We start from the raw sequence: 17,328 nt of genomic DNA, 5'->3' as shown, positions 1-17,328 counted from the left end.
ATGACCTGAGGGGACCCATAGCACTGATAAAATAGCAGCTTGGAATGCTAACTTTGAAAGCACCTTCATCTTTAGCCTGCAGCCCTTTGCTTATTAGGATTAAGTCACACTGATATCAACTGGACTTACCTTTGAGTAAAGGTGCACAGAACTGACTGTAAGGCTGCATGGTATGTAACAATCAGAAGGCATCTCAGGTCTTGGCCTCTTTGACATGGTGTATCTACTTGATCCATTTTAGTTCTGAAGTTACTTTGGTTTCCATTAAATTCTCTAAACTTGACTTTTAATTTTCTATAATTTTTCAAACTTAAAATATTCCATGCTGTATTTTGTGAGGCAATTGTTTGCCTTAATATTGTGCGCCAAGATACGGTGTTGTATGCATTGTATCATTTAAATGTTTTTGTTCCAAGTTTTCGCTATATCCGATCTGGTCTTAAAGTACAAAATTCTGAGATTTGTCCATTTCAGATCTCACCTCAGCTCCAAACTTATGCATCCCAGTTCCCAGCCTCAACCCTTGAACTATGATAGATTAGTATTAGTATTATTCACTAATCTTGCCAGGCTGTTGTTAGGAATGCTGAGGTAATACAAGTGAAGCACTTCCATGAACTACATCAATGATAAGTATTTTATTATTTTAATTAGACACTGTCTAAAAATGAAGCATTCATTCACTGTAGTAGTGTTTTCATAGTCATAGTTCATGTCGCCTTTTATTTAGTAGCAACATACTATCTTACACAATTACAATCTCTTGTTCTTATTCTCAACGACTCTTTTTTTAAAAAAAATATGTTTCCCTTCCCGTCCCCCTCTCCCCCACATATGAATATAACTGGAGAAATTCTCTAACCGCGGAAGACATTTTCAAGGCTTTTTGCACTCTAGTTTCATTTTAAATATTTTATATTGGCTTGTTCTAACTGAGGAACGTGCAGTTTCATCCTGCTCAGAAAAACAGGGTTGGAAATTAGTGCTATAACTATTTTTGATAGCGCACAACTAATACGTATACTGTGTTGTACTTACTGGTTCCCACATTCACTAAGTCTCTTAGTAGTTATTGCTATTAAGTGTGTGTATATTTATTTGTCAAACTTTTGTCCCAGGTGATCAGGGTTTCCTGGGTTCCTAGCAATTCAACAGTGGCACCTGTTTGGGGATGGTACCTAATACATTGGATGCCAATTCCTCCAAAATGTAGGCTTGAACTTCGTAATCTGAAATATTTTTTTATGCCTTTATGCAGGCAAATATTAACCTAGTGAATATGCTAATCAGTACAGGGATGGAAGGAAGGGAGAAAGCTTAAAGCTTTTTACCATCTCAGAAGAAAATCTGTTCTGTCTAACAGGTTTAGATCAGGTGACTTTTTTTCCAGCAAACCGTGTTCTCAAGTAACTGTCTCTTTTCTAATGTCGAAAATCGGAGTCGAGGCGGAACTTTCAAAATGTGTACAGTAAGACTTAGACATTGGGCCAAAGTGGTTATTTGTCGTCTCATCTGATGAATACATCATGCATGTTCAGGAGGTTATAGCTGAAAAGAATATCAGCTGCTTGTTGGAAGAGTGCAAGAACAAGGAGTAACTTGCTTTCAGTAGGGCCAAATACATTTCCGGTATAATTTTAGTGGAGTTTAAAACAATATCTAGGTAATGTGTGCTCCCATTTTATCTTAAAAAACCAAGCATAGCAGAGCCTGATGATTATTTAGATGGATGTTTGCCAAGGGGAAAACCAGCTTGTGTAACACGTGTGTCTTGGGTGCAACAGTGTTGCTTAAAGGCCACTAACAGGATAACTACTGAGAGGAGAAGCAGATTTTCCTTTAACATGATACGCTGCCCTGCTGCTTTCAGATGGCAGAGATTTGAAGTTTAATTTCTTGCTGAAATGGAGTATCTGTATATAAGAATAACTTTTCATTTAGCGTTTGTTCACTTGGCTATCTATTTGTATGCAAAATGAGCCATAGCAAGCCTTGTAGTTTTATTTTGTATTGACCACACATACTTGTTTGTTGGCTTTCTTATCTTAGGTGTAGTAGCATTTCTTCCTAAGGCCCTCCCCCATTTTGTAATTTAGATTTTTGTTTATGATGATAAATACATTACAGTCTACTAGTGTGTCCTGAAAAAAAAACCTCGTGATTGTTTCCTTTTCCATTTAGGATTAATATAACGAAAATCAGAATGCGAGATAATCATAGATGTGACCCTGTATTAAACAGTTATGAGTATTTTCTAGTTTTTAAGTTTATTTTCAATTCAGTGATAAAAATTAGAATTCTGTGCAACTAACTTTTTCTTACTGCGGCTGTTTTGGCTTGCCACATTGCATATACACATTTCTTTTTATGATCAGATGTAGCCTTCCTTAAATAAATCCTTTCCCTGTAATACTTAACATTTTATATATTAGATCTCTTCAGAGCTGCTTGAGCTATAAGACCTCTAAAATCCAGATCCAAATCTTACAGTTTAAGCTCTTCTTTGGGTTGCATATCACACAGGTGGTTTTATTGACCTTCTCCACCTCCCTCCCTCCGGTTAAGGATCTTAATTAAGATGTTGCAGTTAAGATATATTGCATAAGGGTTTGTGCTTGCTACTGTTCACAATGAAATCAGAATTGTGAACTGAATTCGGTCCTTCCATTAAGAATTCTCTTGGCATTCCTCAAAGACTTGTTTTATACTCAGTCGGCCTTTTAAAGTTCTGACCATATTAAGAGTAGAAAAGGAGCTAGTCTGTTAATGCAGTCTTTTCATTACCCTAGATAATAAAATTTCTCTGTGACCTGTTAATCTCTACTATGTATCCCAGAAAGCCTGCAGATCTAGCGTGAGAAACAATTTCTGCTCCTTCCCTACAGAAAATAAGTTCTGTAATTATTTTTCTGGCCAGAGAATCAGGAAATAGCAAAGAAAATTATGTGTATTTAGAAAGTTGCCAAAGTCTTTGCCTGTGAGGAGATCAGTTGTTGGATTATTTAAAAAGAAAGAAATCCTCTGGTCTGTGAGTCCTCAGAATATCCTTAGTATTACAGTTTGTAGGGGGGGAAATCCCCAGTACTAAACCTCTAGCAAGCAGAATCGGACAGATCGGTTGCAGCTTATACAACAAATATACCTGTCTAAGAAGTTAGTATCCACTTCACACATTCAGTTTTGCTTGGGTTAATAGTACAGGATTTTTATTTTTATTTTAATCATGACATTTATATCCTGCTCTTGAGTGAACTCTGAATTAAACAGAAGGCCAATATCTCATTTTTAAAAAATGAAAATCAGTTTTGGAAGTCTGTAGTTCTGAGCAGAAAAGTAGCAGGAAGCAATGGAATGTTTAACCTTTTTTGCAGCTTGTTGTTTTCCTGTGCCAAATCCTCCCTCCCAGTCACTTTTCCCCTCTCCCACCAGTAAGGTCCAGCTTGCAGTTTCCCCACAGGCATCTGGTTGGCTACTGTGAGAAGAGGATGCTGGAGTAGATGGGATTTTGACCTGATCCAGCAGGCTCTTCTTATGTATCAAATGCATATAAACACTGGGTATTGATACACATACCATTTTGTTCCCTACATGGCATTTCCAGTGGGTGGGTTAAGCCCTAAGCCCACAGTCTGATTCTGCATCAGATGTTCCCAGACAACTTACCGGATCAAATATTTTTTTGCTTTATATTCATTACTGGTTTCAGAAGCTGATCCTATAAACATTTTCTTAAATATCTATCAGGAAAGGTAGATTAAAAATAGTATGTCAAGAAGTATGGCAGAAATAGGCCATCATTGATCATTAAGTGGAGTCGACTTATCCTTGTCCCCCAACGCCAAACAAGAATTTCACAGTGTTGAAAATCTTATACAGTATATAGAAATATATTGTAGCATACAACCATAACACCTTGTTTTGAGCAAGCAAATCGACCCGTCTCAAGCTCATAGGAGCCAACTCCTAATAAAATATTTGAGGGGGCTGCCCCCCAATAGTTAATAGGCCTTGCCATTCAAATGGTGTGCCTGTTCTACATCTTGTGACTGATTATGCAGGACAGGGTTTACCTGCTCCCACAATAGTTTATGCAAGCTGGCATCTCTGCTCAGGGTAGAATCTAGATTGAGTGATCTCTCTTAAATATATGGAGGTACATCAACTTGGAATCACATACATTGTGATGAACCTGATTTTTCTGCCTCAAGTCACCACCTTACAAGGGGTGACTCTCAATCCTAGCTGCTCAGAAAGTACAGCTTGATTACATAGGGCTGCATGTTTGCATCACAGGTTTTGCATTATATTTTTTCAGGTGTACATCAAATATGTTTTAAGTATATGCTAGAAACATGGTGTATAAAACTGTAAATTATGTAATTTCAGTTAGTTGGGACACATAATTATATCTCGTTTAAATGCAAATTAGAGTGTGTATTTTGATGTACCATTGCATTTTGTTCTATACATTCTTTCTGAAGAGCCAATTACATAAGCTTTCCTCATTTTTTCTCTGCCTAAACCTTGAGTGACGATAACTGGGCACTGTTAAAATACTGCTACTTCCTTCCCTACTCTGGAATTTGTTATATTTTATTAAGGAACACATTAATGTTGGGAGATAGGAACTTGAATGTGCAGGAAGAAAAGAACATGGACATACATTTATAGATTATAGAAAAAACATTTTGACATCCTCAAGACACTTCAGTAATTAATGGTAATATTCAGCTTTATAGCACCATCTCCAGTCATACAGTGTCAGGATGTTCGATAAAAATTGACTAACAGAGACTTACTATATCACTTTGCTATTAGCATTATTTTGTGCTTTTTAAGATCTATATGTAACCACTAGAAAACAGTTAAGTCATTCTGGATTGCAGTGTCACCAGTATGCTGATGATGCCAAATTCTGCCTTTCTTCTCTGTCAAGTGTAGAAGCAGTTGTAGGTTCCCTGAGCAAATGCCTAGATTGTCTGATGGCTAATGAATTGGAAATTAATACAGAATGGACAGATGTATTAAGCCAATTTGGAGCCGTGGTTTTGTCTTTCTTTGGTAGGGTTATACTGCCCCTAAAGGGCAAGGTTTGCTTTTTGTATACTACTTTAGCCCACGTTTCTGGTGAAATCCCTGATATAGTGAATATAAATGCTTTCTACCCGCTTTGGCTGATGAGCTAGCTGAGTTGCTTCCATCACATAGGCCTAAATCATCCATCATTTTGAAACAACCAAACCTTCACTGACTGCCTGTTTTTATCTCAGCCAATTTCAAAGTACTGATGAGGTGTGGTTTTTTTTAAGATTTAAAAGTCCTGTATAAATTGGGGTAGAGGTGGCTAATCTGTGATGCTCCAGATACTGTTTTATTATCAGATATTTGCAGGTTTATAAGCCACTTCGTGTGCTATGTGGATATACAAAAAGTGTCATTTAAATAGTTGCATTAATTAATTGATTCTTGTTGTTGTTTTTTACAGACAAGCAAGTGTCTTCACACAATTTTGCTGAAGGTCCATGTTGACCAAGACTGCATAAGAACAGAAAGCAGACTTTGCACAGCCGGCATCCAGAGCACTTGCTCTCATCACGAGGCCACACCGCTTCCTCAAATGTAAGTTGGTATTAACACATTGCTATTAAGTTGGTATTAAGAACATTGATTGAGCTAAATGTAGATTAGCTGATATTATATCCACATCTTGGCTTGCATGTATTGCTTGTTATTTATTCCTTATGACATCTTTCTAAAGCACACTGGATGCAGGTGATAATTTCCCGTGCAGTGAAGGTGTCATAATTTGACTTTGCTTAAATCTTGGGAAGATCAGTCGGCCAAGATAGGGCCAAGGCCAGATTCTATTTAGGAGTGCAGTAGATTTTGTTTGTTTTGTCCATTCGTTTGTTTGAGGTTTTTATTGATTGTGTTTATTGTTATTGGTTTTAGTATTCCAGTTGTGTTTCTAAGTTGCTTTGAATCATTTCTATGGGTAAAGCGATGAATAATAATAAATGTGAATTTCATCTTCAGGCTGTGTGCCGAAGAATTATGCACTATGTGAAACCAACTCTTCGTAGTGCACTAAATATCACATACTACATAATTTCACACACTACATAATTTCATTATGGGATGACACTTCCATATTTGGGAAATAGTAGGTGGTCCATGAATAATAAATAATACAATTCAACTACCACATATAGACACATTGCATTGTGTTGCATGTCCTTGTCCTTGGGACCTATGTATTGGATATACAGAGCTAGTGATACATATGTGTCTTGTAATGGGATATTTTTACATCAGCATGTCAAAACCCAGTTTTTATTCTTCTCATGAAGAAACTCCAGTTTCAGAGCAAGCAAAGCTACATGTAGGCTGGAAAGATGGGCTGCAACAAAATCATTGTCCCTTCACATACTTCAATCAATCTTCTGTAAGGGCAGGAAGAATTTGCGGTAGTAGCTAGAAGTGTCTAGACTTGCAGAATATTTCTATGTACTTAGCTTGTATGGTGTTTGTGTGTGTGTGTGTTTGTGTGTGTGTGTGTGCCAAATACACCCACAAATTCACCCACACAATATAAGACTGGCAAAGTCTGAGTACTGACCTGAATAGTACAAGCAATTCCCTCGATCTTTGTTAAATTGTATTTTGTAATTGTATAAAACTTTTTTGGGCCGGGGGGGGGGGGGGAGTGTTGCTTGTCATTCCTCCTTCCTACTCTGGAGTGTTCATCTCCCTTTTTGGTGAAGAAGTGAAAATGCTTTTGTTCTGTTGACAGTCCCCTCTCCTCTTTTGTAGAATTACTTTTCTGTAGTGATGTATAAAATGAAACAACTTTTCACTACTTTTAGCATGCAGTAGTTGCATTTCATTTACTCAATGCTAAAGGTCACTGGCTATGGCAAGACAGTTGCTCGACCACTGAGCTATGGCCCTTAACTTCATTGTTAACTGATTTGTGTGGTTGTACAATGGACAAGCAAGAGAAGGTAACCTCAGGTGGGTTTGCATATGTAACATTTACCAGGGCAAGAGGACGACAGAATGGGACAAAGGAGTTTAAGGTTGGTCACAATCAGCTCAGCTTAGATGCAGCAATTGTGATTTGTTGATAATTGTAAAATTATAGTTCAGATATACTTGGGTGTGTACATCAGCAGTATATGAATAGGCGAGTCTTCAGCTCAGGCCATGGTTTTTATGAGTAAATCAGGACTATGCCGATTTCAAGCTTGGTTTTATTCAGACACCACAGTTTCTGAGGTGGTTGTTATATCCTTGTATCAGTAGTGCAGACAAGCCTCAAGATTATTCTACAAAATGAGAGTGCCTGTGAAAATGTAGACTATTAATATTAAAAAGGATGCAATGTCCAGCCACTTAAATGCTCCTTCCAATGGCAATGACTATATTTTTTAAAATAAGGCTTTTCTGGGGCATTATCACTTTTAAATTGTATCGTACCAAAGCTTTCCAAGCACTAGCCTTTGCAAATATATGTTTAAGTGTGTTGTTGGCAGATTGTTGGCATCCGTCTATCTCAAGAGACAATGATGTGCACCTATGGAGGTGACATCAGAGGTGGATTGAGGGGACCACCTCAGGAGTAGCACAGGGGGCACTGCAAGTGTTATTTAGACTGGAGCACAAGAGGTTGGGGGTGCTGAATTTTGACATTGCATAGGGTGCCGCTGAAATTTGAGACCCCAAGGTCCACCACTCATGAAGTCAAGCCGCTGTGTTAGCAGCAACAAAGTGACCTCCCTGGGGTGCAAACCTGGGCAGTCTGTATGGAGGTCCTGGGCTGTCCAGGTGACAAGACCCCTCTTGGGTTCATTGATGTGGTCCAAAGGAAAGCAGAGCAATATGTTTGGCACGAACTGGGTGGCAGCAAGTGTACAAGGTGCCATCCAACCATCTTAGGAACTTCATTCCTAATTTGTGTAGGGTTTACTCCTTAGCCTTTTCTTCTTCACTGCAAGACAGCAGAGGTTTAGGACCAGAGTTTCCCTGCTCCTTGATGGACCACCTTCCCAGGTTGGCGAGCCCCATTTGCCCCTCTCTTCCTTCTACAGCATGTGCAGTAATTGCTCTCTTGACTGTTGGACCCACTATTTGTCTCTTTTGCTCAATCCACCACAACCTGTCTTCACATGTAGGGGAGGTCCCTAACTCACTGAGGGTTTGAGACGCATCGGCTCACCTGCTTTAGCCAGCCAGTCAGCCATTCCTGGAATGTGGCACAGGAGCCACAGGTGAGAGCTGAGTGCAGGCTGGGGACCTAAGGTGGACAAACTGTCTCAGAGGGAGCATGACGTGGCCCCGCCAGAGGTACTATCCCTCCTTTTTAACGTGTAACACTTTAATAGTTATTGCATCGGATGTTCTAACCATGGCTCTGAATGTTAACCATGGAGTTGTATTATGTTTGCAGAATCATTATCAGGGCTTGCTTTTAACCAAGGTTTGAAGTTAGAGCAGGAGTGCAGTCTGCTGCCAATCTATTAATTATAGTTAAGAGATTGCCCTGGCACAAACATATTGGTTCCAATCTGTACATTTGCTTTGTTTTTCTTCATCTTTATTGTTTCATCATTAGAAAACTTAGAACAGATTTTCCCTTTAATTAGATATTCATAGCAACTGCATTTTCAGGGTTGCCCCCCATTTTGAAATAAAATAGTGTTGCAGTGAAGCATTTTTAAAAATGTGATCTCACAAACTTGCCTTAAGTCCCTTTAGACCACTTTGCAGACTACTGCTATGCTCAGTGTGTTTGCTATTGCCCAGTTTTGATCACAGTTGGATTTACAGTGAATTAAATATAGTGGATAAAAATACAAAAGAACTAGAAGAGAGGAAGAGCTCTAGGTGAGTTATCTGAAGTTTAACATGGCATATTAGCCGTTCTTTCCAATATTTATGAGTTGCCTATCTGGCAGAACAACGAAGGCGACTTACAGCTATAATACAAATACAAAACAAAACCAAAACAAGAAAGAGAACTGGTCTGGATTATGGACATATATCAGGAAGCACACTACTTGTTAAATACCACATGCTTTCATTGTTGGCAAGAGTTCATAACCCACCTGGCACTGAGCACCCATCTAAATTTCAGAGTTGTGGAAGGTTGATTCAAAAGGAAGAATTAAGACGACAAGCAGCATGCTTTAACCTGTATCATTCAATTCAGGGTAGAAAGGAAGAAAAAAATTCTTGCTAACTGAAGTAAGTGATGGTTGGGATGGAGAACATTGAGCCAAGGAAAAAGTGGAGGAAGAAATAATGGTACATCTTTAAATATGTGGCTATTCAGACTAAGTTTATGTACACAGCATACCATAAAACAGAAGTTCTGTGGTGGTGGTATTTTTTTCCTATTCTAATGATTGTGTTTGGCTCAATTGATAACAGTTTAATGACACTTTGACTATGTCAGAGTAATAGTAATGCTCTGAAAACATTAAAGTGTTGTAGATCTGTATCTGTAGGAGTGCACTTGCTGCTACTACTGTTTCTGGGAGGTGGCTGAATCATCCTGATGGCATTCAACAGGAACCAGCTGCTGAGAATATTAAAATGCAAGCATTTATTCCTCCAGAGAGACAGTAACATCTGCAAAGTTTTCCTGTCTTGATAATCCCACAGAGCATTCTGTAGTAGTCTTAACTTTACTGTGTCTTTCTTTATGAATTCTCTTTGGAATCTTTGTAGTCTTCAAGATCTGCATAGGGGACTGTTAGACCTATGTATATCTCTGTGCCTGAGATTAAAAATAAAACAGTTTTGGAAAGAATGTATATGCAACTTCTCTACAACTATCTTATTGGTGTCGAATAGAAAATGTGTTCTTTCTTGTAAGATGAGTCACTTTCATCACCAGAATTTGAAGTTGATGGAAGGATGAAGAAGCTACAAAAGATGCTTCTACAGATTCCATTTCAAGTATATTTGAAATCCATAACAAATTTTTAGAATCTACTTAAAAATTATATCAGATTCATGCTCCTCATTGTGATCTTAAACGTGGGTGTAGTCCTTCCATGACCAACATCCAGCCCTTTTATTAATCCCTTTCTTCTCTCACAAAATGCATTCCACTCATTCAAGCTATTCACCAGGTTTCTGCACAACTATCTGCTATTGTATTTATGTTTGTGTTTTGCATACTTTGCCTGGTTTTCTACACTGTGGCTGCAATCCAGCTAAAGTTGATTATGACGCAATCTCATTGAAAGAAATAGAACAGGTTGCTTGCAATTAGGGCACCTTTTATTGCTTTCAGTGGGACTTAAGTTCCAACCACCTTTAGCTAGATTGGTGCCACCATGCAGAAAGAAATCCAGCAAAAGTGTGTGCCTGCGCACATAAGTAAACAGAATAGCAGAGGACCATGAGAATTACTTGAATTAGTAGAATGCAGGCTATGAGAAATGAGAGGGATTAGTAGGTGAAGGATTTGATGTGGGTCATGATAGGGCTACACAGATTATCAAGGTCAGGAGGCACGCGAATCTGATGCAAAAAGCAACAGCAAAATTAATCCAGGAACTGCAAAAGAAATATGTAGTTCTTATGCTAAAACATATGGGAATATACTTCTTTAACATGTTTCCTGAACTAGAATCTTCAGGAAAATTCATTTTAATGGTTCTCTCCCTAATTTTTTGAAAAATGAAGGAGAGGAGGAGATGGAGATCATACATTTTTCCTTCCTCTTCTTCCGGAATTGGGATGCAGTTGGGGTAGGAGGGGCATGTCATTGTCAGTTTTTAAATTACTCAGAACTCCGGAATAGGCAGGCTAAAAAGAAGCTCCAGATGAATAATGAAATATCTGGAATCACTTCAGTTACATTGGCTAATTATAATATTTTTAATGCATTATGACACCAGACCAGTTGGCAGTGAAGGCAGCAAAAAAGGCATACTTTCCTGCCTCCATTGCATCCTCATTGTGCCATCCAGCAGAGCTTTTCCAGGTAGTGCAAGGCCCTTTACAGTATGGCCCAAAGGAGGAGGTGACAGAACTGACAGCATGCTTGCAAAGCCTTTTGTTTACCAAGCAGTTTGAGGATAAAATTGCTTGCATCTGTTAGGGCCTTGACTTCACTGTTACAGCAGATGAATCTTGAGAGGTGTCCAGAGCACTGTCTAGTCCTGTAATGTTGGATGAGTTTCAGTTAGTAAGGCTCAAAGGCATGGATAAGGTGCTTCGATTGGTCAGGGCGATCACTTTTCTCTCTCAACCCTTACCCTTCTTGGCTGATAAAAACTAGCAGGGAGGGGACAACTGTCTGGGCCCAGGGCATGAGTAATGCCTCTTTATGTGAGGGGGTGATCCTGGCCCACTTGGCACTTGAGGCTCAGGTGCTCTCGGTGGCATGGAGTGCCTTCCAGCAGCTTCAGCTGGTGGCCCACCTGCTCCCCTACCTGGACAGGGATTAACTAACTTCTGTTGTCTGTGCTCTGGTAACCTCTAGGTTAGATTACCACTACATGGAGCTGCCTCTGAAGACAGCAGGGAAACTTCAGCTGGTGAAGTAGCCAAGTTGTTCACCAGGGTAAGGTGGTTTAAACATATTACACTGATCCTGGCCTGATTTCATCGGCTGCCAGTTAGTTTACAGGCCCAATTCAAAGCCTTAAATGGTTCAGGACCACAATACCTCAAGGACCGCCTCTCCCCATATGAACTAACCTGGACCATGTGATCAGCATCTGAGGTACTCCTTCATATGCCTCCTCCATGGGAGGTCTGGAGGACGGCAACTTGAGAACAGGTCTTTTCTGCAGTAGCTCCCTGCTTGTGGAACACTCTCCCCAGGGAGGCTCACTGTACAGCTTCATTACATATATTTAGGCACAAGGCAAAAACATTCCTCTTCTCCTAGGCCTTTGGCTAATTAAACAATCTATGCCTTTGTTTTGTTTTGTTTTGTTTTGTTTTGTTTTGTTTTGTTTTGAACTGCCCTGTGATCCTCAGCTGAAGGGTGGTATAGAAATGTTGTCATTGTCGTCATCATCATCAACAACAGCAGTCCCTAAGACATTAGGTATTTCTGACACAGACAAGGGGAGGTGACTTCTAATAATTTAATGAACTAATGTTGGGGTAATTAAAATGGCATGAAATAACTCCTAAGGATTTAAAAGGTGGCTTGTCAACTTATACCTAAGACATAATCAGAAAACATGGGAAATGCTGCTTTTTGTCCTTGGTATAAAACTATCCATGGAGAAGGGTGCACTCAACTCAGTTTCCTAGTCTTCTGTTGGCCTACTGAGGACTCTTGGGGTCTGGTGGAGGGTTATGAAACTTCAGCTTTTACTAAGCCAACTTCCCCAGACCATTCTTCGTCCAGGTGTCACACTGCTAGGAACATAGGGAGTTGCCGTACACCCAAGTCAGACCATTCATTCATCTAGCTCTTTTATTTTCAACCCTGATTCCCTAGAGCTTCAGACAGGAGTGTTTCCCAGTCCTATTTGGAGACATGTGAGAGTAAACTTAGGACCTTTTGCATGCAAAGCACTGAGCTATAGCCTTCCCCAGTAGCCCCCAAAATAGAAAGGCACTGGATTTATGTTAGGATTGGGATATAACAAGTAAAAAAAAGCTGTGACCTATTAACGGATACCTGTTGCCCTCAAATTGTTCTTGGATTACAGCTCACATTAGCCTTGACTGTTGACCATTCTGGATGGGGTTGATGTGAGTGGAAGTCCAGTGACATATGGAGGGCCACAGGAGGCTTACACCGTATAAAAACAACCTAAAACCTTATAAGATAGAAAACAATGCATCTGTAATAATAGCAGCAGTAAAACTTTTCGCTTCTCCTAATCCAATTCTATCAGCCAGCCAGCTCAATAAAAATAGACACCCTCACTAAAAGCAGACATAAATAAAAATGTTTTTAGAGCCTGCTTATATTATAGCGAGGAGAGGGCTTATTTTGCTAAGTATTTTAAAGCATTAATGTTATGAGACCAATGAAGATCATCATCAACCAAATTGATATTTATGCTGATTTCATAAAATTAATTATGTAACTTGTGAAACTGATATATACTTCAGTAAAAAATATTTTCTTATTTATTATATTTTTGTTCCACCCTTCCGCCATGGAGCTCGGGGAGATAGAAATACATAGTATATCTCTTCCCCCCCGCCCCCCAAATTCTACCCTCACAATAATGCTGTGATATAGATTAGGCTTAGTTAGTATGTGTGACCTGTCTGATGTCATCTAATGAGGTTTATGGCTCACTGTGGATTTAAGCCTGGGTCCCTGTGACCCTAGTCAACTCAGTACCCAATAGGCAGTGTCCTTACCACCAATGGCAGCATGCATTCCTGCAGTTCCTGTAATTGCAGTAAGTAGTCAGTGGAAAAAGTTTAATTACAATACTTGTTCTTCCCTGAGAGCTGCAGGGCTAGATTTAACAAATTACACCATAATAAAAATGTAGAAGTATTTTTTAATTCAATCAGTGGCATTGGTAGAATATTTGACTGCAGTCAAATAATAATCAGTTTACAACAATACCTGCACTTGCACACCACAGTAGACCGTAGCTAATGGCTTAACTTTACGGTAAATGCAGAGACCACTCTCTCATGTTCCTTTTCTCCTCTGTCACAAGTAGAAGCAACAAATCATGATCCAATGGGTTAGTGATATATGTGAACTGGGGGTTGTATTTTGTTTTGCTCCAGACAGTAGGAAGTCAAAAACAAGCATTGAATTCACATTGTGTTTTTTTCTGGAGCAAAACAAACCATGATCTCTGGTTCATCCAAAGTACTAAGACGAAGATCATGCATTTTCTTTCTTTCTTTCTTTCTTTCTTTCTTTCTTTCTTTCTTTCTTTCTTTCTTTCTTTCTCAAAGTGGGAGCCCTCTGCATGTTTTTGGTAAATGAGTGGTTTATGGTAATCTATAATAAACTAAACATAATGAACAAAATAATTCACATATCCTGGGACCATGTGGAACCTATTTCTTCTGTTGCTCATACAACGTGATTGTTGCCTTAGTGCTTTGCTTGTCTCACAGATGAGATATGCAGTTTGTCTTGTGAGGTAAGATGTTCTACTCTGCTGAGAAAACCACCTTTCCACCTGCCATGATTCTAGACTAGCTCTATTGTACTTTCCTAGGAACCATCAAGGCAGTCAAACCAGCTGCACCCTACCACGACTGGCTGTATTCCTTATATAAGGAAACAGAAAGATACTGCTACCAGGCTGATCAGCAGCTATGTTAGCTCTGCATTTCTCACCCTTTCTCTGCTGGCCTTCAACTGCCACTTTAGATTTGAACTCTTTGCTTATCTTTGGATTTATTTTATCAGCTAGCTTTGGCAGTGTGCTTCTGACTTACCTGCTCGAAATACTTGACCCCTTTCATGCCCAGCCTTTGCCCCATTAGTCTGCTCAGGTTTGATCTTCTCTCTGCACTGACTTGGAGCTCTTGAAGGAATACCAGTCCTGCAAGGGTTAATCAAATACCACTATGCTAAAGCTGTTGTATTTAGAGACAAACTCCCCTTGACCTAGAATAGGTACAGGCAACTGCAGGATTCCAATACATTTAAAACCAGGAATCGGTCAGCAGGAGGTTACATAGAATTTTACATTTCACTAATGTAATGCAATGAATTAAAGCTGCCAATTAAAATCCAAAATAACCACCAAGTGTGTTTGGAGTTAATCCTTTTTTGCTTTTCCCCAATCACATCTCCAGCACAGTCTGTGGATTGTTTCTGATCTACATCACTGTACATTGAGAATCGCACCCAGTTTTCATTTGGGGTATTTGTTTTGCATAACCTGAAAAGCAAAGCTGTTGCCATGCAAACGGCACAATTTTGGGAGCTCCCATTTACATTAAACCCATTCTTGCTTCTACCTTGGGTTATTCAGAGACACAGTACTGTAGCTGTGCAACAGCTGTAGTACCTGATAGGATGTCAAGCAGTCAAGGTTTTGACAGCATCTTAAATACACAAAGACAGAGCTGCAATCCTCTCTTTGCAAAGTTTATTGATAGCCTCTCTCAGAATGTGACAGAGTAGGGAAAGTTGTTGTAGAACATTTTGGTTCTAACCAGCAGTCACTTCAATGTCATTCTTGATTTCTGTCTATCTTTATAAAGAACTGTCAGCAACTGTTTTATGCCTCAAAAATTGTTTTATTTGCAAGATTTAAAATTTGTAAATTAAATCTGTGGTCACCTAAGAAACTTGTTTATTCCGGTCTCTTACACATGGCAGGCAAGAACTCCTATAAGTTCTTCTGGTTCCTGGTACTGAAAAGGATTGGATTTATTTTCAGAGAGAAATATGGATATGTTAGACGATGGTAATTTGGAAAGGGCAGCAAAGCTGTGCCTGTAGATGAAAATGGAGTCTGTCGATAAGAATGTAGGCTGGGCTGTGTTCAAGGAGTCTCTATCTCCTACCTACCTGAAGTTGTGTTTTCTTACTTGCAGAGTGGAGAAACAGTGCATAGGATGTTATTTTCAGTCAAAATTCACAACTACATGGTTCATTATACAGTTGTACCTTGGAAGTGAAACGGAATCCGTTCCGGAAGTCCATTTGACTTCCAAAATGTTCAGAAACCAAAGCACGGCTTCTGATTGGCTGCAGGAAGTTCCTGCAGCCAATCGGAAGCCGCAGAAGCCCTGTCGGATGTTTGGCTTCCAAAAATAGTTTGCAAACCGGAACATTCACCTCCAGGTTTGGGAGCCAAAACGTTCGGTAACTAAGCTGACTTCCAAGGTACGACTGTATTAATTTACCAAGGTACGACTGTATTAATTTATCCTACTCATATTGTTCACCTGTATTGAGTGTCATTGCCCTCAGAATTTCTTCTGCAATACGAAAATGTTTAAAAAGACACTTCACATAGGTGGCCAGCATTCATTAGACCATGCAGCCAAAACTAGATGCTTTGTAGGCACATCCAAAGACTGTTTTCTGTTAACTCTTCACTCTGCTGAATATCTGATAGATTTCTGTAAACTATATGACTAGACTACCAGATCAAGCAGCCTTTTGTTCATTGTAGTTATCCTCTCTATTTGGGTGAATTCTCTTGATTAGTGTATTGCAAAAAAAAAAAAAAAAAAGTGTAGTGGTGGTTCCATATCCAGATCAAAAATTATTTCTTGTTTGTTGGTGTTTTAATAGTGCTGGGGAACTCCTCCCCCCTTTCTTTTTTTTACAGTGGCTGGCCTTGTGGGGTGAAGTAGGGTGCTTGAAACAGAACTACAGTTCAAAGGGAGCCATGCAATAATGAACATGCAATATCAGCATACATGTACCAACATTATAAACTGGAAGAAAGCTGTTGGAAAACAGATTGGTTTTTCTTTCCAAGAAAGCTCATAATTGCCAGTCCAATTCTAAATCTGTGCTGTGCTTCTCCTGCATCGATAGAGAAGACCACAGAGCAAGGCAGGTCAGTTGCTACTGCACAGGATAGCTCATAATTAGTAACAAGGGTTGGAAGTGAACTGAAGCTTTTAGAGCCTCTGGCTCCAGTTTACTCTTCTCATGCTCTGCCCCTCTGGAGAAGTAGAACTTCTTAAAGGGCCATTCCTCTGCCCTAGGCACTTCTCCTGTGCACCGTAGAATCATAGAATCATAGAGTTGGAAGAGACCACAAGGGCCATCGAGTCCAACCCCCTGCCAAGCAGGAAACACCATCAGAACACTCCTGACATATGGTTGTCAAGCCTCTGCTTAAAGATCTCCAAAGAAGGAGACTCCACCACACTCCTTGGCAGCAAATTCCACTGTCGAACAGCTCTTACTGTCAGGAAGTTCTTCCTAATGTTTAGGAATGTTTAGTAGCCTTCTGGTGTGTGCATACTCTATATTGTTGGACTGCTGAGGTAGTGTGGGAAACACTGCATTTTTCAGCAATTGATGAGGTCCAGACTTGGGTTTCTGACCTCTTTCAGTATGTTCATTCCCTGCAAAAACGTGACATAAACCTTTTAGCATAGAGCTTTCAAAACTTCTTATGTTGGTGACACACTATTTAGCCATCCATCATTTCGCGGCACAGTAATTCAGTTTTACTAGCAAACCAGATGTTAAACTGACCCCTTGCAAGAGATATGGACACATATTGTGTGACACACTGCAGCCAACACACTAATGTTTGGAAAGTTTGGAAAGCTCTGCTTTAGCATGTTCTAGCCTTTCTCTTTCTCCTCCTCCTCCTCCTCCTCCTCCTCCTCCTCCTTCTCCTCCTTCTTCTTTGAATTTATAGCCCACCTTTTTTATCC

The 17,328-nt window shown here is 39.6% G+C and overlaps 1 protein-coding gene across 44 annotated transcripts in view; it reads left to right on the top strand.

The window, feature by feature from the left end:
* ZBTB20 (zinc finger and BTB domain containing 20) overlaps positions 1–17,328 on the top strand; it is a 641,091-nt gene that overhangs the window by 530,185 nt on the left and 93,578 nt on the right. For all 44 annotated transcript variants that reach the window (XR_014563580.1, XR_014563581.1, XR_014563582.1 and 41 more), the window contains one exon: positions 5,486–5,619. The gene's annotated coding sequence lies outside the window, so the exon portion shown is untranslated. The remainder of the gene's footprint in view (positions 1–5,485; positions 5,620–17,328) is intronic.

This window comes from Podarcis gaigeae, assembly GCF_964106915.1.
Source record: "Podarcis gaigeae genome assembly, chromosome: 4".
Taxonomy (NCBI): domain Eukaryota; kingdom Metazoa; phylum Chordata; class Lepidosauria; order Squamata; family Lacertidae; genus Podarcis; species Podarcis gaigeae.
The sequence above is the reverse complement of the archived record's forward strand: the minus strand, read 5'-3'. Positions and strand labels throughout refer to the sequence as shown.